Consider the following 22,403-nt stretch of genomic DNA (forward strand, 5'->3'; position numbering starts at 1 on the left):
ACTCAGCATTTACACTCCTAGATACTCAAAAATTCCTAATGAAATTTTAAACATCAAAATAGCTAGCTGAAGGAGAAAAAAAGTTATGATTACAAGATACTCTTTAAAGAAAGAGTAAAATTTTTTGAGGGGCAACTATCCACCTTAAGCAAATCCATTGCCTTTATTATATATGACAGAATGAGAAAACAAATTAAGTGTTAAATTTAAAACATTTGAAAAAATGCTAAGGAAAGTAGAATGAAAGAATTAACAAAACTAGAAACAGAAAATAGGAATTAATATATTATAAGGACATTTATATAATATAAGAGATGATTCAGAATAGACAAATTTACGGGACATATCAAGAGAAAAGTGGGAAAGCAAAAATGCACAGATAAAATGAAAAGAGAAAACAATGCCCAACATTTGTTATGAGAAAAGTTATACACAAAAATGGAGAAAAGTTTTTAAATTATATTAGATTATTACATACATGATTCCAATAAATTTTTGAATTGTGATTGACTTACTAGGAAAATATAAATTATGAAAATTAAACCAAGATAAAATCTAAGTAGACCAATGAACCATGGAAGAAAATGAAGTAGTTGTCAAGGCATTTCTCCCAAAGAGGCATAAGACTAGATTATTTTAAGTGTTTTGTTTTATTAATACACATATATATGCATACACACAGAATGGAATACTATTCAGCCACAAAAAAGAATGAAATCTTGCCATTTGCAACAACATGATGGACCTTGAAAGCATTATGCTAAGTGTAATAAGTCAGAAAGAGGAAGATGAGTACCATATAATCTCACTTATATGTGGAACCTACAAACCAAACCAAAACAACACAAATCAAGATCACAGATACAGAGAACAGATAGATTGGTGATTGCCAGAAGTGGGGGTGAGGGGGTGAAACAGGTAAAAGAGATCAAAAGATACAAACTTCCTGATTAAATAAGTCATGGGGATATAATGTACAGCATGACGACTTTAGTTAATAATACTGTGTTGCATATTTTAAGGTTGCTGAGAGTTGATTTTAAAAGTTCTCATCATAAGAAATTTTCTTTCTAAATATGTAGGGTGACAGATGTTAACTAGACTTATTTTGTGATCATTTTGCAATATATACAAATATCAAGTCCTGTTGTTACACCTGAAACTAATATGGTGTTTTATGTCAATTACATCCCTAAAAAAAAAAAATGAGAACCAACATAAGAATACTTGCTATCAATACACTAGTATTTCTTGGAAATTTCCAGAAAGTGGTAATTTTTTTTAAAGATTTTATTTATTTATTTGACAGAGAGAGACACAGCAAGAGAGGGAACACAAGCAGGGGGAGTGGGACAGGGAGAAGCAGGCTTCCCGCGGAGCAGGGAGCCCAACACAGGACTCGATCCCAGGACCCTGGGATCATGACCTGAGCCGAAGGCAGATGCTTAACAACTGAGCCACCCAGGTGCCACCAGAAAGTGGTAATTTTTTTAATTAGGTATAAATATTGGAGGGGGGGAACAGACAATAATATGTGCAGACAATGTGATGTTTCACAGAAAAATCCTCAAAGTGTCAACTGAAAAATTCTGAAATCTAGAAGAAAGGAGTTGAAAATGCAATGGACATTTTTGTGGGATGTTTTATTTGTTTACTTTTGTTTTTGCTGTATATCATATAAGTTCCCACCCTGGATTTGGAAAATACCCATTGTCTAAATACAAGTGAAGGTGGGGCCCCAACATCCTACTACAGAAGCCAAAAAGAGACTTCTTCCCAGCTTCCTGACTACCCATGCATTGGGATGTGATCAAGAAACCCTCCACATCCTTCCAATAATTGCCTTTTCTTTTCTACCTAGGCTGTTGAAGAATATGAGTCTTATAGAAATTGATGTTAAAGGTAGGTTAAGGGTAATAAACTCTCAGGAAAGTGGGGGAATCTGATTTTTTTTTATTACCTTGGCTAGGTAGGGCCAAAAGTAGTGGCAATTCTATAGTATTCATAAATGGTAATCTGAAAGTCAAGAGCTCAGGAGGGTTAAATAGCTACTCAAGTTATTTCTTGCCCATTGAGGACAGGGCTTTGGATGCTTACAAAGCACCTATCAAAGATGGAAGATATGAAAAATTAACAGTGTGAAATTATAGCCTGAGAGGTAGAAGGATCACTTTTAATGGTAATGAATAGCTTGAAGAAAGAGGACAACCTCAAATCTTTCATTTCAAGGCACAGTTAAAATTTTAGGAAATTTCTAGTATTCTGTTCTTCAGCCACAGGCAGCTTTTTGATCATTGTAAAACTAAATTTGAAGACTGATTCAATAAATTGCTGAATTAAAATGTCAGTTGTAGGGTGCCTGGGTGGCTCAGTCAGTTAAGACTCCAACACTTGATTTTGGCTCAGGTGATGATCTCAGGGTCGTGAGATCAAGCCCTCCATCTCTCTCTCTCCCTCTCCCTCTGCCCCCACCCCCTGGCTGGCACACTCTCTCCCTCTAAAAAAAAAAAAAAAATTTAATTAATTAAATTAAAATAAAATGTTAGCTGAGTTGGCCACTGGTGGTTACATGTCTACTATGTAAAATTTAAGATATTAAGAGTAGGAACCCCCAAAATTAAACAGGGATCATTTCTAATCCCTCATTATTCCTTCTCGACAACTAAATCTGCCACCATGTTCTAGGTGTAAAGAAGCAGGGACTCCTTTCTACCTAGGAAATATACTCTGGGGAGAGCTAATTCTTGACTCACGCATCATTGTTTCAGACTAGAAATATAAATTGATCCCTGGAGATTGCCTAGTCCATCAATGTTAATGAAAGATTACTGCAACTCCATGAAGACAGGATTACCAGGAGCTCAGATCCCCCAAGAATAAAAGTTTAGGTCACCCCACTGGGTAAAGAATTCCAGCCAGGAGGTTTATTGACTGGAGGCAAAGGAAATACAGTGGAAGAGGAAAATCATAAAAACCTGCTTTAGCCTTACAGCCAGTTGTAAAATTGACAACACTTCTACCTACATATTCTTTCCTGCTATGTCCTCTGTATGTCTACATGTGTCAACTACCTCCCCTTTTTTCCACCATCTTCTTTTTTTTCCCCACTATTTCATTTAGCACTTGTGGAGGTTTAACTTTATAATTAGTCCTTGAGGGTATCACAAGAGAACTGGAGTAGAAACAGATATCATGTAGAGATCTCAGATTTGTTTTTAAATTCAATAATTGACAAGATATTAAGTTGCTCCTCTCCAGGGAAGGGGTAGTGCTTTTTTTTTTTTTCCAGTTTTATTGAGCTATAATTGACATACACAACTACAGAAGTTCATTTATCCATTCTACTGTTGATGGACATTTGGGTTGTTTCCAGTTTTGAGCTCTCACAAATAATGCTGCTATGAACATTTTTCATACATGGCTTTTGGTGCTCATATATACACATTTTATGTAAATACCCAGAAGTAAAATTGTAGATTCATTGGAAATGCATATGTTTGGCTTTACGAATTTCTGGCTAATGGTTTCCCAAAGTGGTTGTACCAGTTTACGCTTTCACCAGCACTGTATAAAAGTTCTAACTATTCCACATCCTTACCAACCAATAATGACATTTTCATTTTAGCCATTCTAGATGAGATATTGTGGTATTGTATTTATTTAGATATTCTCTTTTGTGAAGTGCCTCTTTTGCCCTGTTTTTACTGAGTTGCTGGTCTCTTATTTACTTATGAGGCTTCTTTATATATTCTAGATATGCATCTTTTTTGCTATATGTATTGAAAATATCTTTGAGGGTGCCTGGCTGGCTCAGCCGGTAAGAACATGCAACTCTTGATCTCAGAGTTGTGAGTTCAATCCCCATATTGGGTGTGGAGCCTACTTAAAAAAGTAAAATAAAATAAAATCTTTAGGAAAAAAAAGAAGAAAATGTCTTCTATCAGTCGGTGCTTTGCTTTTCACCCTCTTAATCTTGGATTCTTGCGAACAAAAGTTGTTAATTTTAATATAATCAAATTATTTTTTCCTTTATGGTTAGGGTTAGTACTGTGTTAAGAAATTTTTGATTACCCCAAGGCCCTAAAGCTATTCTCTTATGTTCCCTTACACGTTTAGAATTATAGCCCATCTATAATTGATGTTTATGTATGGTATTAGGCAGAGTTCAAGATTTCTTTTTTCCCACATTAATGTCTAATTGACCCAGTTTCATTGACTGAAAAGGCCATTCTTTCCCCTGCTGCACTGCACAGTTGCCTTTGTTATAAATCAAGTTATTGTGTATGTGTGGGTCTGTCTCTGGACTCTTTCTTCTATTATTATGGACTAATGAAAAATGAAGCTATTTTCTGTCATTCCTGGATGATTCTGAAAGATATTATGATATCACAAAAATACATAGTTTTCAAGGCCATCCATAGTCTGAATCCAGCCTATATTTCTAACATTACATCCCACCAGCAGCTGACACAAGAATCTTTAGCTCTAGCTGAGTCATGCCGAGTCCCTGGTCCAATTATGGTTAAATAATGTATTTTAGAAACTTTATCCCCATTTTTTCCTGGTGAATAGAATTAATTTTGTCGCTCTCAGGCTAGTATCTAGTAAGTCTGGGATATATTTATGGAATTACAGCTTGTCTCTTAATCTCTGACTCCATGCTTTTTTGGTCTGACTTTTCATCTGCCACAAGGTTCTGATTCTAATTCAATTCCCTTACCAATTATGGTGTAAACCTGGACTTCCTGCTTGACTGGGGCCCAAACACCATGCCTAAATATTGCCAAAATGTTCTTAATGAGACTAAAAATGTTTCCATGGAAACTCAAACCACCAAATGGGATCTGGTTCCAAACACTTCTTGAAACTGTAATGCACCTCCATTGTTGGCTACACTTGTGAGTTTTGCCTAGAGATCCCAGCCATGGTGTCCACTCTCTAAAGCAAGCTCGAGGGGTACTGATCCCAGTCTGAGGTCATGTGTCCTCCTGGAAGTTGTGTCAACAGATCACTACTATGAGGGCCAGCCCCAGAGCCATGCCTTTCCTGTAGCCCCTGCCCCCCATTTCCTCTTTTACTTTTTTCTCTCACACCTGCAGTCCACCACTCACATTCTGTCCTGCTTCATCATCAAAATGGTATGGGGTGGGGTGGGAGGGATGGGGTGACTGGGTGATGGACACTGGGGAGGGTATGTGCTCTGGTAAGCGCTGTGAACTGTGCAAGACTGTTGAATCTCAGATCTGTACCTCTGAAACAAATAATGCAATATATGTTAAGAAAGAAAAAAAGAAGAAGAAGAATGTAGCAGGAGGGGAAGAATGAAGGGGGGGAAATCGGAGGGGGAGAAGAACCATGAGAGACGATGGACTCTGAAAAACAAACTGAGGGTTCTAGAGGGGAGGGGGGTGGGAGGATGGGTTAGCCTGGTGATGGGTATTGAGGAGGGCACGTTCTGCATGGAGCACTGGGTGTTATGCACAAACAATGAATCATGGAACACTATATCTAAAACTAATGATGTAATGTATGGGGATTAACATAACAATAAAAAATTTTTAAAAAATGGTATGTATTACAACATCTAACCTATATTCCTGCCCTCATTCACAAGCAGCCATGCCATCCTAATCAACACTTACAAACATTCTGACTCTCCTGTCTTCATGAAAAGATTCTTATTCTTATGTACTCCTATGTTTATTGCAGTATTATTTATAATAGCCAGAATACGGAAGAAACTCAAGTGTCCGTTGATAGAGGAATGGATAAAGAAAATTGTATATATAGATATAGATATTGATATATAGATATAGATATATATATACACACACACTGGAATATTACTCATCCATAACAAATGAAATCTTGCCATTTGTTACAACATGGATGCATCTAGAGGGTATAATGCTAAGTGAAATAACTCAGAGAAAGACAAACACCATATGATTTCACTCATATGTGGAATTTAAGAAACCAAACAAGAAAAAAGAGACAGACTAAAAGACCAGACTCTTAAATATAGAGAACTGGTGATTGCCTGGTGGGGGGGAGGGATGGGTGAAATAGGTGAAGGGGATTAAGAGTACACTCATGATGAGCACTGAGTAATGTATAGAATGTTGAATCACTATATTGTACACCTGAAACTAATATAACACTGTATGCTAATTATTTGGAATTAGAAAAATAAATTAATTTTTAAAAAGGTGCTTATGCTTTCCTTTCTTTTCTCACAGCTCTACCTCTCCTTTAAGATCCATTTCAAATCATCCCTTTCCCATCTCTGTTCTCTCATTTGCTTTCATTTGTATGTCTACTTCAGCATGTACCACAACAAGCCTTAGATCATAAGTAATTATATGTGTCTATATAATTCTATAATTATATTTGTCTGTTTCCCTCACATACTGTGGAACACTGGACAATATTTTTAATCCCCATAAATCTTGTATTGGGCCTTGTGCACAGCTGATTTGTAAGTATTTACTGAGTTTAAGTTGAGCCCTGGAGTCTGGATATCCATGTGGCTGTGTGGTGTAGGGGAAAAGAGGATTGAATACTGATTCTACCACTTATTCACTTGCTACCACACACATCTGCTGCGTGACCTTGGCCAAGTCATTTAATTTCTCTGAGTTTCTCAGAAACAAAAATGGGAATAATTAAATACCTCGCTAGTTTATTAAATGACATAATATGTTTAAGAGTACTTAGCATATAGTATTCTCGTAGTAGGGTTTTTTTTAAGATTTTGTTTATTTATTTGTCAGAGAGAGAGCACACAAGCAGGGGGAGCAGCAGACAGAGGGAGAAGCAGGCTCCCTGCTGAGCAAGGTGCCCAAAGTGGGACTCGATCCCAGGACCCTGGGATCATGACACGAGCCGAAGGCAGACGCTTAACTGACTGAGCCATCCAGGCGTCCCTCATAGTAGGTTTTTTAAAATACAAAGTTTCCTAACTACAAAAAGGAGAATAGAGCTAACAGATGAAATGATAGGAATTTCCCAGAAGTAAATGATTGGAAAGTTCTTATGCTAGAAATCCCACCATTTTATGTTCTGATTTAAAATTATCAAATAGTATTACAGTGGGAAATTTTAAGATACTAACCTCTGGTCTCACTATTTACATGTCAACAGCAACAGAAAATACTATTTCATATAATTTAGCATTTACCTGATAGGAAATTTGAAGAGACTATAGGTAAATAATTTCCACCAGGATATAATTGGATAGGCAAATTGTTTCTAACCGATGAAACATCTTCCATACTGCTGTGGAAGCTGGATATTCTACCAGAAACAAGAGTAAGGAAAGTTAATAGTACAATGAATACCTGTATACTCCCTACCTAGATTTATCAGTTGTTAACATTGGCCACATAAGCTTTATTTCTCCTCATATATATAAGAAGTTTGTTTTAAAATATTGGCTCATGCAGGGCGCCTGGGTGGCTCAGTTGGTTAAGCATCTGCCTTCGGCTCAGGTCATGATCCCGGCGTCCTGGGATCGAGTCCTGTTTTGAGCTCCCTGCTCAGGGGGAGTCTGCTTCTCCCTTTGCCTGCATTTTCCTCTGCCTGCTGTTCCTCTGGCTCATGCTCTCTCGCTTGCTCTTGCTCTATCTTAAATAAATAAAAATCTTTAGAAAGAAAGAAAGAAAGAAGGAAAGAAAGAAAGAAAAGAAAGAAAGAGGAAAAGAAAGAAAGAGGGAGAGAAAGAAAGAATTTGGCTCATGCAATATGGGGGCTGGCAATTCTGAAATCCATAGGGCAGACTGGCAGGCTAGACACTCAGGCAGAAATTGATGTTGCAGTGTTAAGGCAAGATTTCTTCTTCAGGAAAACCTCAGTTTTTGCTCTTAAAAGCCTTCAGCTGATTAGATGAGGTCCTGCCCAGATTATCAAGGGTAGTATCTTCTATATAAAATCAACTGGAGGGGCGCCCGGGTGGCTCAGTCAGTTAAGCATCTGCCTTCAGCTCAGGTCATGATCTCAGGGTCCTGGGATCAAGCCCCGCATCAGGCTCCTTGCTTGACAGAGAGTCTGATTCTCTCTTTGCCCCTCCCCACTACTTGTGCTCTCTCTCTGTCTTTCACTCTCTGTCTCAAATAAATAAATAAAATGTTTAAAAATAAATAAATAAAGTCAACTGGACTGTAGATGTTCACATCTACAAAACACTGTTACAGCAACACTTAGTGTTAGGTTAAATAACTGGGTACTATAGACTAGCTAAAGTGATACATGAAATTGCTATCAAAATTATCTCTACATTTCTCTATATAGCTATAGCTCTCTCATTATGTAGAATACATACACATACATGTGTGTGTAAAATTTGTAATTTTGACTGACCATCTGAAAGTTGCAGAAATCTTGACAATTTCACCCATCAACACTACAACATGTTTGCCCTAAAGACTAGGATATTCTCCTATATAACCACAATACAGTGAGTGCAACAAAGTAACTTTGATACAGTAACATTAAATTTTCCCTAATTCTCATAACTTTTTAAAAAATCTAGCATTTACTGAAGATTACTTATTGCCTTTAATTGTTTTGTCTTTTTACTCTTATTAATTAATTTTAAGTAAACTCTACATTTAATGCAGACCTCAAACTCATGACCCTGAGATCAAGAGTCACATGCTCTACTAACTGAGCCAGCCAGGTACCCCATCTTTTTGCTCTTCTTTAATTCTAGCACAGTCCTCTTTTTTTCCCTTTTGTCACACTGACATTTTTTTTTTTTTTATGCTGACATTTTTTAAGAGCCCAGGCCAATTGTGTTATAGAATGTCTCACAATCTGGATTTGACTGACTATTCCTTCATGATTAGATTCAGGTTAAAATTTTAGTCAAAGAACACTAAATAAGTAACGCCATATACTTATCATTAAATCCCACTAGGAGGCATATCACTTTGTCTCTTCATTGGTGATACTAAGTTCGGTTCATGTAATATCAGTCAGATATCTCTATTAACAAAGAATACTCTTTGAAATTTATAAGTAATCTGAGGGTTGGTAGTTTGTGACTATCCTGTTTCTCAACACCACTTTATCTAATGGTATTAGTGTCTTTGCCTGATGATCTTTGCCTGAATCAGTTATTACATTGGTAGTTACAAAATGGTGATTTTCTAACTCTATCATTACTTTCTCTCATTTATTAGCTGGCATTCTTCTGTAAAAGAGGTTTCCCCTTTACCTTTTCTTTTGGAGCATTGCTATGATTCATGAATTTTTTTTTCTAACTCAGTATTTTATAATTCATTAGCATCATTATTCTTTTTCATAACCAAAATATCCCAATAATACCAGTGGGAATCCTTTCAAGATGGATACTGGGTCCTTTTTATATGTCCCCATCATTCTGTGAACACTTACTTTCTGGCACAATGATACAGTTTTTGGCTAAACTTGAGCTTTCTCCCTGCCCCAAACCTGGAATCAGCCATTTGCTAATGAGTCCTCCCTTTTATTGAGGAATAGTACTTGAAACCAAGTCTTGTGCTCATTATTACCGGATGATCATTAATTCTATGCCTTTTCAGTAGGTAGAACTAGAAAATATATACATGTTTGTGTGTGCTTGTCTTTCCCCCCTTTTTTTCATATGCAAAGATAGCATGCTGTATCCTCTTTCACGCCTTGCTTTTTTTCACTTAATCATTCCATGTACATTCACAGAGCTCTTTCTCATTCTTTTTATAGTTGCACAGTATTCCATTGTGTAATTGCACCATAGTTTATGAACTGGTCTAGTACAGATAGGCTCTTAAGTTGTTCCAATAATTTTGTAGTACAAATAATGCCACTATGAATAACCCTGTAGAAATTTTGTTCTGTATTTGTGGAGGGATAAATCTTCAGTGTAAATTCTCTGAAGCAGGTTTACTTTTGTTAGACATTGCCAAATTCCCCTCCAGAGAGGTTGTACCATTTTGCATTCCCAATAACAATGTATAAACGTGCCTGTTTTCTCACAGGTTTACACCATTTTAATTTCTATTTCCATTTCTCAGAGCTGAGAAATGGTATCTCAGTGCAGTTTTGTGTTTCTCTTCTTATGGGTAAAGGTGAACACTTTCTCATGCTTTTAAGATCCTTTCTCTTTTTTTTTCTGTAAGTTGTCTGTTCATGTCTTTTGACCACTTGCCAGTCAGGTGTTTGGTCTTTTTCCCCCTTTATTTTTAAGTTATTTAGATATTTGGGAGATCATCCCTTCATCTGGGATACATGTATTGCCATATTTTCTCCCACTTTGTCATTTGTCTTTTGATTTTGCTCAGAGTGTTTTACTTCTAGTCATTATGTGGTTTCATTTTTTACATTTAGATCTTTAATTCATTTGGAAATTATGATATATATTGTGAGGCATAGATCCAATTTTATGTTTTTTCAAATGGCTATCTAGTTATCTCAATACCATTTATTAAAATGTCTATCATTTCTCTAGTGGATTGAGATGCCAAGTTTTTCACATATTAAATTTCCATACATATTTTGTTCTCTTTCTGGATTTTCTATTCTGTTACACTGATTTGTCTATTCATATACCAGTACCATAAGACAGAGAGAGAGAGCACGAGCAGGGGAGATTGACAGAGAGAGAGGGAGAAGCAGGCTCTCTGCTGAGCAGGGAGCCTGATGCAGGGCTTGATCCCAGGACCCTGAGATCATGATCTGAGCCGAAGGCAGACACTTAACCAACTGAGCCACCCAGGAGCCCTACATTTTATTTTTTAGAGAAGTTTTGGGTTCACAGCAAAACTGAGTGGAAAGTACAGAGTTCCCATACACCCCTGTCCTCACACATGTACATCTTCTCCACTAGGGACATCCTGTACCATAACAGTACTTTTGTTACAATCAATGAACCTATATTGACACATAAGTATCACACTAAGTCAATAATTTACATTAGGTTTCATTCTTGGTGTTAGATATTCTATGGGTGTTAGAAAAACGTATATGTATTCACCGTCGTAGTATCATACACAATAGTTTCATTGCCCTAAAACAAGCTTCTGTGCTCTGCCTATTCATCCGTCCTTCCTCCTAACCCCTGGCAACCACTGATCTTTTAACTGTCTCTGTAGTTTGCCTTTCCAGAATGTCATATACTTGGAAGCATACAGTATCTAGCCTTTCCAGATTGGCTTCTTCCACTTAGTAATATGTGCTTATTTCCTCTATGTCTTTTCATGACTTGACAACTCATTTCCTTTTAGAGCTGAATAATATTCCAGTGTCTGGATGTACCACAGCTTATCCATTCATCCACTGAAGAACATCTTAGTTGCTTCCACGTTGTGGCAATTATAAATAAAACTGCTCTGAATATCTGTGTGCAGCTTTTTGTGTGGACATAAGTTTTCAGCTCTTTTGGGTAGATACCAAGGAGCACCATTGTTGGATTGTATAAAAATATGTTTTGTTTTGTAGAAACCTCAAACTGTCTTCCAAAGCAACCCTACTATTTTGTATTCCCATCCTCAGTGAATGAGAATCCCTATTGCACCATATCCTCTCCAGCATTTGGAATGGTCAATGTTTCAGATTTTGGGTATTTTAATAGGTGTTTAGTGGTATGTCATTGTTTTAATTTGCAGTTCTCTAATGACATGTGATATTGAACATCTTTTCATATGCTTACTCGCCATCTGTATACCTTCTCTGACTAGGTTTCTGTTTAGGTCTTCCACCCATTTTGCATCTAAGTTGTCATTTTCTTGTTGTTATCTCATTTTCTTATTATTGAATTATTTGTATTTTTGGGATAAGTGTTTATCAGATGTGTCTTTTGCAAACATTTGCTCCCACATTATGGCTTGTCTTATCATTCTCTTGAAAATTATCTTTTGCAGACAGGAGTTTTAAATCTTAATGAAGTCCAGCTTATCACTTATTTATATCATAGATCATGGCTTTGGTGTTATCTCTAAAATGTCATTGCATAGCCAAGGGTATCTGGATTTTTCCTATATTATCTTCTAGGAGCTTTATAGCCTTGTGTTTTGCATTTAGGTTTATGATCCATTTTGAGTTAATTTTTGTAAAGGATGTAAGTTCTGTGTCTAGATTCCAGGACCATTTGTTGAAAAGACTATCTTCATTGCCTTTCTCCTTTGTCAAAGATTTGTTGACTATATTTATGTGGGTCTACTTCTGGGCTCTTTATTCTGTTCCATTTACCTGTTTATTATTTTGCCAATACTACTGCCTTGATTACTGTAGCTTTATGGTAAGTCTTAAAGTTGAGTAGTATTAATTCTCTGATTTTGTTCTCCTTCAATAGCGAGATGGCTATTCTGGGTCTTTTGCCTCTCCATATAGACTTTAGAATCAGTGTGTCAATAACCATAAGATAACTTTCTGGGATTTTGATTGAGATTGCATTGAATCTATAAATCAAATCGGGATGAACGGACATCTTGACAATATTGAGTCTTCCTATCCGTGAACATGGACTATCTCCCCATTTATTATTTATTTGATATCTTTCATCAGTTTTGTAGTTTCCCTCACATAGGTCTTTTTTTTTTTTTTTTTTTTTAAGATTTTATTTATTTATTTGACAGAGAGAGACACAGAGCAGGAACACAAGCAGGGGGAATGGGAGAGGGAGAAGCAGGCTTCCCGCTGAGCGGGGAGCCCGATGTGGGGCTCGATCCCAGAACGCTGGGATCATGACCTGAGCTGAAGGCAGACACTTAACCGACTGAGCCACTCAGGCGCCCCTCCCTCACATAGGTCTTATATTTCATTAGATTTATACCTAATTATTTCTTTTGGGGAGTGCTAATGTAAATCATAATGTGTTTTTAATTTCAAATTCCACTTATTCTTTGTAATATATAGGCAATTGATATTTGCATATTAACTTTGTATCCTACAACCTTGCTATAATCACTTATTAGTTCCAGGAGTTTTATCAATTATTTTGGATTTTCTATATAGATGATCATTTCATCTGTGAACAAAGATAGTCTTGTTTCTTCCTTCCAAACTATATACTTCTTGTTTTATTGCATTAGTAGGACTTCCTGTATGAGGTTGAAAAGCAGTGATGAGAGGGACATCCTTGCCTTGTTCCTAATCTTAGTGGGAAAGGTTATTTCTCACCATTAAGTATGATATTAGCTATGGGTTTCTATGGATAATTTTTATCAAGTTGAGGACGTTCCCCTCTATTCCTAGTTTACTGAGATTTTTTACCATGAATGGGTGTTGGAATTTGTCAAATGTTTTTTCTGTCTTTATTGATATGATAATATGATTTTTCTTTTCTAGTCTATTGATATGATGGATTACATTAATTGATTTTGAATGTTAACAGTCTTGCATACCTGGGAAAAACCCTACTTAATCAAGGTGTGTAACTCTTTTTATATATTGTTGAATTACATACGCTAATATATTGTTACGGATTTTGAATCTATATTCCTAAGATATATTGGAATTCTTTTCTTGTAACGTCTTTGTTTGGTTTTGATATTAGGGTAATGTTGGCCTCATAGAATGAGTTAGGAAGTATTCCCTCTGCTTCTATTTTCTAGAAAAGATTATAGAAAGTTTGTATAATTTTTTCCTTTAAATGGTATAATTCACCAGTGAATCTTATCTGGGTCTGGTACTTTCTGTTTGTAAGGTTATTAACTATTGATTCAATTTCTTTAATAGATGTAGGACTATTTAGATGTCTATTACTTTTTGTGTGTGTTTTGGCAGATTGTGTCTTTCAAAAAATTGGTCCCTTTCATCTAGGTTATCAAATTTGTGGGCACAGAGTTGTTCATAATAATATTCCTTTATTTTCCTTTTAATGTGCATGGGATTTGTAGTGATGTCCCCTCTTTCATTTCTGATATTACTAATATGTGTCTTTTTTCTTAGGTAACCTGGTTTGAGGCTTATTGATTTTAGTGATTTTATCAAAGAACCAGATTTGGTTTTGTTGATTTTATTGATTTCTTCTTTTCTATTTCATTGACTGCTGCACTAATTTTTATTATTTCTTTTCTTCTGTTTACCTTGGATTTAATTTGCTCCTCTTTTTCTAGTTTCCAAAGGTGGGAGGTTTTATTGGTTTGAGATCTTTCTTCTTTTCTAATATGTATTTGATGCAGTAAATTTCTCTAAGTACTGCTTTCACTGCATCCCATAAATTTTGGTAAGCTGTATTTTCACTTAGTTCAAAATATTTTAAAAACTCATCTTGCATTTTCTTCTTCGACCCATGCATTATTCAGAATTGTGTTGATTGATCTTCAAGTATTTTGAGATTTTTCCAGCTATCTTTCTGTTGTGTCTAGTTTAATTCCATTGTGGTCTAAAATCAGACACTGTATGGCTTTTATTCTTTTAAATTTGTTAAGGTGTGTTTTAAGGCCAAGAATGTGGTCTCTCTTGGTGAATGTTCCATGTGATTTTGAGGAGAATGTGTATTTGCCTGTTGTTGGATGAGGCAGTCTATAGATGTTAATTATATCCAGTTGATTGATGGTTCTGTTAAATTCAACTATATCCTTACTGATTTTTCTGCCTGCTGGATTTGTCCACTTCTGAGAGAGGGGTGTTGAAGTCTCAAACAGTGGATTCATCTATTTCTCCTTGCAGTTCTATCAGTTTTTGCCTCACATATTTTGACACTGTTTTAAAGGGCATACACATTCAGGATTTTTATGTTCTCCTGAAGTATTGATCCCTTTATCATGATATAATGCCCTTCTTTATCCCTGGTAACTTTCCTTGCTCTGAAGTCTGCTTTGTTTGAAATTAAACAGCTACTCCAGCTTTCTTTTGATTAGTGTTAACACGATATATCTTTCTCCATTCCTTTCCCTTTAGTCTATATGTGTCTTTATATTTAAAGTATGTTTCTTGTATATAACATATAATTGTATCCTGTTTTTTGATCCACCTTGATAATCTGTCTTTAATTAGTGTATTTGGACCATTGATGTTTAAAGTGATTATTGATAAGAGTTGGATTAATGTCCACCATATTTTTGCTGCTTTCTACTTGTTGCAATTCTCTGTTCCTATTTTTGTCTTCCTGTTGTGTGCCTTTTGTGGTTTTATTTATTTATTTATTTATTTATTTATATTTACTGTGGGTTTTTTTTTAAAGATTTTATTTATTTATTTATTTGAGAGAGAGCACGCACAAGCAGGGGATTGGGGGGAGAGGGAGAAGCAGACTCCCCGTTGAGCAGGGAGCCCGAAGTGGGGCTCAATCCCAGGACCCAGAGATCATGACCTGAGCCAAAGGCAAAGACTTAAACCATCTGAGCCACCCAGGTGCCCAATTTTGTGGTTTTAATTGAACATTTTATAGGATTCCATTTTCTTTCCTTCCTTAGCAGTGTGTGTATATGTGTGTGTGTATGTGTAGTTTTTTAGTGATTATCCTAGTTTGCACATTTACAACTAATCCAAGTCCATTTTCAAATAACACCATATTGATTCATGAGTAGTGCAAGTAATTTATACTAACACAATAATCCTAACTCATCCCTTGTATTATTGCTGTCCTGCATTTCATTTATACATAAGCATATATAAATATTATGCACATACATAATTGAATACATTGTTGTCATTATCATTTTGAGAAAACTGCTACCTTTTAGATCAATTAAGAAAAACAAAAATGAAAGTTTTTATTTTACCTTGACTTATTCCTTTGCTGCTCTTCTTTATGTAGGTACAAGTTTCTGATCTATATAATTTTCCTTCTCTCTGAAGAACTTCAACATTTTTTGTCAGGCAGGTCTGCTGGCAACAAATTCCCTTAATTTTCTTTTGCCTGAGAAAGTCTTCATTTCTCTTTCCCTTTTGAAGGATAATTTCACAAGGCACAGAATTGTAGTTTGGTGTTTTCTTCCTCTGAACACTTTCAATATTTCACCCCATTCTCTTCTTGCTTGCATGGTTTCTGAGAAGTTGAATATAATGCTTTTCTTTGTTCTTTTTTTTTTTTTTAAGATTTTATTTATTTATTTGACAGAGAGAGACACAAGTCTCTCACAAGGTGAGAGAGGGAACACAAGTAGGGGGAGTGGGAGAAGCAGGCTTCCCGCGGAGCAGGGAGCCTGATGCGGGGCTTCTTTGTTCTTTTATAGGCTGTTTTCCCCCTGTGACTTCTTTTAAGATTTTTTTATCTTTGATTTTCTGCAGTTTGAATATGATGTGCCTAGGCTTAAGTTTCTATTTTTGTTTGTTGGCATTTACCCTGATTGGTAACTCTGAGTTTCCTGGTCTGTGGTTTGGTGTCTGATATTAATTTGGAGAAATTCTTGGTCATTATTGCTTCAATATTGCTTGTGTTCCTTCCTTTCTTTCTTCTTCTTCTTCTGGTATTCCTATTATATATACATTATACCTTTTGTAGTTGTCCCACAGTTCTTGGATATTCTGTTCTGGGTTTTTTTCAGTCTTTTTTCTTTTTGCTTCTCAGTTTTGGAAGTTTCTATTGTCATATACTCAAGCTCAGAGGTTCTTTCCTCAGCCATGTTTAGCCTACTCACGAGCTCATCAAAGCCATTCTTCATTTGTTAGTGTTTTTGATCTTTAGCATTTCTTTTTGATTCTTTCTTAAAATTTTCATCTCTCTGCTTAATTACCCATCTGTTCTTGCGTGTTGTATACTTTTTTCATTAAAGTTCTTAGCATTTATTCATAGTTTTAAAAAATTCCTGTTCTGATAATCCCAACATTCATGCCATAGCTAACTCTGGTTCTTACACTTATTCAATCTCTTTAAACTATTGCCCTCCTAGCAAAGGAATATGTTCACAAACCCAAAAAATTCTCAGTGTTTTTGGGTGGGGGGTTGTGGAGATATCATCATGCAGGCATGTTCACTTACTAAGTCAGTATCCAGTGTCTTTCACCTCCCTGGGAGTTTGGGAAGTTGGACTGAAAGTTTTGGGGTTCTAATCAAGGCTTGGCCTTTCTGGCAATCAGCTCCCATCCTGAAGATATCTAGGGGTCTGCCAAGAGTTAACATATGATGCTCCTGTCACTGAGAAAATTCCAAGGGATTTAGGAGCTCTGTGTCAGGAACCACAGACAAAAACCAAATATATATTCCTTATTATACCATGTATCTTTTAATACTTTTTGTTCCATTTGTTGTTTCTCTTCAGAAGCCATCAACTATGCCTATATATTTATATATTTAATAGTATTTTTATGTCTTCCATATCTATCATTTCTTCTCTACTCTTAAAAAAAAAACAAATATCCAGCCTGTGTTTTTTCATTTTTTATTTTCCTCAAAAATATCTTTTTATAGTTTGTGTTCTATACAAGGTTAACATATTACATTTGTTTAATAACTTCTTATCTTTTATTTTGTGAGTTTTCCTCCACCTCCCTTTTTGCCATTTACTGAAGAAACTCCATCATTTGTCCTGTAGAATTCCCTATAATCTGACTTTAGCTGTTTGCAGCCTTGTGATACAGTTTAATAAGTTTCTCTGTTTTGCATCTCTCTCATACTTATTTCCTATAAATTGATCATGAGATATAGAGTCTTGATAAGATTTTTTTTTTTTTTTTCAAGACCACTTCACATTACTTCCTATTGTATTGTCTTCAAGAGGCATATAGTATCTGGTTGTCCCACTATTACTTATGTTAAAATTGATCAGTTGGTTCAGGTATATCAGCATGATCCAGCCATAATAAAGTTCCCCTTCAACTTTTTGTTCAAACTGATTGCTTTAGCACCCATTGATGATTGATGGCAGGCTCCATTATTTCACTAGGATTCGCACAATTATTATTCTTTTATTCTTTCATAGTTTCCATGTACAGTAGCTGAAATTCTTCTCTGAAGAATTCCCTTCTATCAATCATTTGGTTACCTTGAAATACAGTTTATATAGGCAAGGCAGAAAAATGTTACTCTTTTCCCTTTCCCTTTTTTCCCCAGTGAATTTGGTGACCTAGCAAACTCCAAAGGTGACCAATGAGGTTTCTTTTCAGTATCGTTATGAATTTATGATTTTATATGATTGTGTGTATCTATGTGTATCTATACATATACACACATACATATACATATATATTTCCAAGTATATAATTATGTGCTTCAGTTTATTCCAGTCCTTACTTGTTTTGTTGCTCAAACCATCTTATCTTTGGCCAGAAGATCCCCTTCAAAGTTGGCTTCCCTGATCATTTTATTTATTTATTTATTTATTTATTTTTAAAGATTTTATTTATTTATTTGACAGAGAGAGAGCGGGGGAGAGCACAAGTAGGCAGAGCAGCAAGCAGAGAGTGAGGGAGAAGCAGGATACCCGCTGAGCAGGGAGCCCAACGTGGGGCTCGATTCCAGGACACTGGGATCATGACCTGAGCCAAAGGCAGATGCCCAACTGACTGAGCCACCCAGGCGCCCATTCCCTGATAATTTTAAACTCTTTGTTCTTTTTTCGCTTCATTTGATAAAGCCAATTAAGCAAATGGAGCCAGGAACAGAATAAAGTTTAATATTTACCTATTGATTCTCTAAATTTTCACTTAAGTAATTCTAAGCGTGTACTTGAATCCCCAGGAGTCTGAAGAATATTCTATTTTAAATAATTTATCCAACAGTAAAATTCATGCTCTAGGAGGATGTACCATGTTTATCTTATGATTTCATATACCCTATGTCATATCCTAAAGTTATATCTCCCCCAGTCTTATGATATTATGATTTAAGAAGCTATTAGGATACTTCCTCAACATTAAACCAAATAATTATGACCAACATAGCCCTCCCTCTTCATATGGCTAACACGGTCTTTTCTTTTCTATCTTTTTTTTTTTTTAGAGACAGAGAGAGCATGAGCGGGGAAGGGCAGAGGAAGAGGGAGAGAGAATCTTAAGCAGGCTCCACACTTGGAGTGACATAGGGCTCGCTCTCACAACCCTGAGATCATGACCTGAGCTGAAATCAAGACGTCGATGCTTAACCGACTGAGCCACCCAGGTGCCCCAATATTGCTAACATTTCCAAATATCTCCCTCTCTATTGACTCCCTCTAGCCTATAAAATTGCTCAAATCTCTTTCTGAAAATAAACAAGAAATAAAACTTCTCCCGGCTGTTGACCTTGCATTTATCTTGAATAGTTTCATCTCCCTCTTTCTCTTCTCACTAAGCCTCTTAATGTCTCTATGCCTTCCTTTGCCAGTTCACTCAACAATTCATTCCAACAAAAAGTAATCTGATGACTATCATTGATATACTCCACATTGCCCGTCCAGTTGAACTTTTTTTTTTTAATTTTTACAAGACTTCTTGGATGAATTAACAGAACTGATTACTTACTCCCTGTTCAAGACTCTTAGATGAATTTATATAACTGATTACTTACTCCTTGTTCAAGACTCTTTGGCTTTTAGGCCACTCCCCTTCTCCTGGCTTCTGATCTCAGCAACATGTTCTTCTCTTTCCTAAATCCTCACTTGGAGTGATCTCTTTATTTTCATGGTTTCAAATATAATCGTTTTACTGAATGAGCTAGACTATGTGGTGCTATTTCCCGCTGAACTTCCAAACCTGCCCCTGGGCTTTCTTTGCCCTGGATGAAATCTCAGGAAGGAGCCAGAACTTCTCCAGCCCCTTTGTCATAAGAACAATCTTGTCATAAGAATATTAAAATTTGGGGCGCCTGGGTGGCTCAGTTGGTTAAGTGACTGCCTTCAGCTCAGGTCATGATCCTGGAGTCCTGGGATCGTGTCCCGCATCGGGCTCCCTGCTCAGCAGGGAGTCTGCTTCTCCCTCTAACCCTTCCCCCTCTCATGCTCTCTCTCTCTGTCTCATTCTCTCTCTCAAATAAATAAATAAAATCTTAAAAAAAAAAAGAATATTAAAATTTTCAGGCCACCTAATGTTATATCAAAATCCAAAACTTGGGGCACCTAGGTGGCTCAGTCATTAGACGTCTGCCTTCAGCTTAGGTCATGTCCCGGTGTCCTGGGATCAAGCCCCACGTCGAGCTCCCTGCTCAGCGGGAAGCCTGCTTCTCCCTCTCCCATTCCCCCTGCTTGTGTTCCCTCTCTCGCTGTGTCTCTCTCTGTCAAATAAATAAAATCTTTAAAAAAAAAATCCAAAACTTCACTTAAATGAAAGCATCTCCCTACCCTCTCCCAGTTTAAGTCTCTGATGTAAGATTGCCTGCTGAATATATTTCCTTTAAGTGTGGTAGCGAACTCTGTCCTTTTTGTCCCTCTGGCATTTCTTGTGTCATCTCCCCTCACTGTAGTATAAGCTGCTTCTTCTAGGAGATACCACATGTGATTTGAGTGGGGCTGACCCCACTGGCACCCATGAGACAAGAGTCAGCCCAGGCCTAACCAACCAGAGTACCTCACCTCTCTCATCACTGATTGGTTGAGAGGTAGAGTTGATTAGAGATAAGCCAATTGGAGCTGTACCCAGATATTTGCTGCTAGAACTATCCACTAGGGATACTTAGCTGTTAGGCTGGATATGAGTCTAAAGACTGGTGGCCATTTTGCTCACCATAAAGACTGACAGAAAAAGAGCCCTCCATATCAGTTGAGCCTCTGTGAACTCATCTGAGATAGATTTTACAACTTTCACTTGAAAAAGGCATGACAGATGTCCTATAGGAAATTTAAAATCCTGAAACATGTCCAAAATGAATTATTTTTTCTTCCCCTTCTACTTTCATTCCTTCTATCTCTACCAACTCTTGTATTTTCAAGTAAAAAAAACCTGGCACTCAACTCTTTCCTTGTCTCCTGCATTCAACAAATCTCAGTCCTATCTGTTCCCCATCCTAAATATCTCTAGATATCTCTAGAGTTCTTCCTTTTCTTTCTGTACACACCCTAGTCCAAGCCTTCATCCACCACTTGTCAGATCCTTACAACGGCCTCCTTTTCTGGTTTTTCTTTTGTGATCTTACCTGATTAAATCTGTTCAGTCACCAGAGAAGTCATGCCAAAACACAAATCTGGCCTTACCACTACCCATCTGAAAATACCTCAAATTTGGTAAATGGTTTCTAAGATAAAGTCCAACCTTCTCATCAACCAACAAAGCCTTCCATGACCAGGTTTTGCCTGCCTCTTGTCTCCCACCTCCTTCCATCAATTTCTATTGGGATATACAAAACTGTCATCCCCTGTTGACACCAATTACACAGTTCCTGCTCCCTCTGCCTGGAATGCCTCTCTTCTACCCCCTTTTCACCTCTGCTAGGGCCTTAGTTCTTCCAGAAAGCTGTTTTTAGCTTCCTAGGCAAGGCCAAGTGCCCCCCACGTAGGATCCCTTAATAGCCAGTAAGTAGCTTTTTCCATATTCTATCAAAATCCTTTCTTTCATCTGTTTTCCTTATTGTAAGCAATGTGAGTATGGGGACTGTGTCTTACTCATCTTTATATCCCCAGTGCCTGGCATTCAATATATGCTTTTTGATAAAATTGTCCCTTTTTAAAAAAAAAATTTGTCAAACTGTCTGAAAATTCACCATAGATATATTTCGGGGCATCAGATATTCTTGGTAAAAAGTAAAATCCACCTTGCCTATTAAGTTTCACAGTTTAAAATGAGTCAATTTGATTAGAGTTACTTTTATTTTAAAACTCCATTGATATGGGTCATTAAGAGAATAGATGTGGAAAGACAATACTGTGTACTAGTTAAAGAATTCAATCCGTAGAGTCAGACAGTTGGAGTTCCCAAGGTAGAATTCTGATTCTGCTCTGGTTATGCATAAGCTGTGTGACTTTGGCAAATTACCTAGCCTCTCTAAGTCTGTTTTCTTACCTGTAAAATGAGAATTGTTTTATGTACTTCATAGAGCTGCTTTAAAGATTATATAATACAAGAAATACAAATGCCTCTTACACTGCCTATATGGCACATACAAATATTCAATCCCAAGTAGCTGGTATCATTATTGTTATTAATAAAGGCAGGTCTGGAAAGATGCCACATGTGGGGAAGGACACTGGGTGGGGCAGGGAGAGGCAACATCCCAACCTTGAAACTTTGTCTATAGCAAGCTCAGCTCAAAGCAGAGTCTGGTTCATAGACCAGATTGTTCTATGTTCACAAGAAATTGGGGGATCTTGTCATAGGTATTTCTCAGTCACTGCCACACACACCCCACTTCTTATCTCTAGCCAACATGTCATCTGCCCACTGGAGAGAGAACTCAGAGTAATTCAGAAGAAAAACTAGCTATTGCCTGTCACCTATATAATCCTATGCAGTTCACAAAACTCCTTCACATCCATGATTCACCTAGACTCTACCACAAACCATGTGTTGGCATTTTTGTCTCCATTTTACAGATGATGAAACCAAGATTCAGAGAAGTTAAATGACTAACTCCAGGTCGTGAAACTAAGAAG

The 22,403-nt window shown here is 36.7% G+C and overlaps 1 long non-coding RNA gene across 1 annotated transcript; it reads left to right on the forward strand.

Moving 5' to 3' along the window:
* The first annotated feature begins 1,856 nt into the window (after positions 1-1,856).
* On the forward strand, positions 1,857-19,111 carry LOC144381729 (uncharacterized). The gene is made up of 2 exons (XR_013447509.1): positions 1,857-1,902; positions 18,845-19,111. It is a non-coding gene; the product is annotated as an uncharacterized LOC144381729 (long non-coding RNA).
* The last annotated feature ends 3,292 nt before the right edge of the window (positions 19,112-22,403 follow it).

This window comes from Halichoerus grypus, chromosome 5, assembly GCF_964656455.1.
Source record: "Halichoerus grypus chromosome 5, mHalGry1.hap1.1, whole genome shotgun sequence".
In the NCBI taxonomy this organism is placed as follows: Eukaryota; Metazoa; Chordata; class Mammalia; order Carnivora; family Phocidae; genus Halichoerus; species Halichoerus grypus.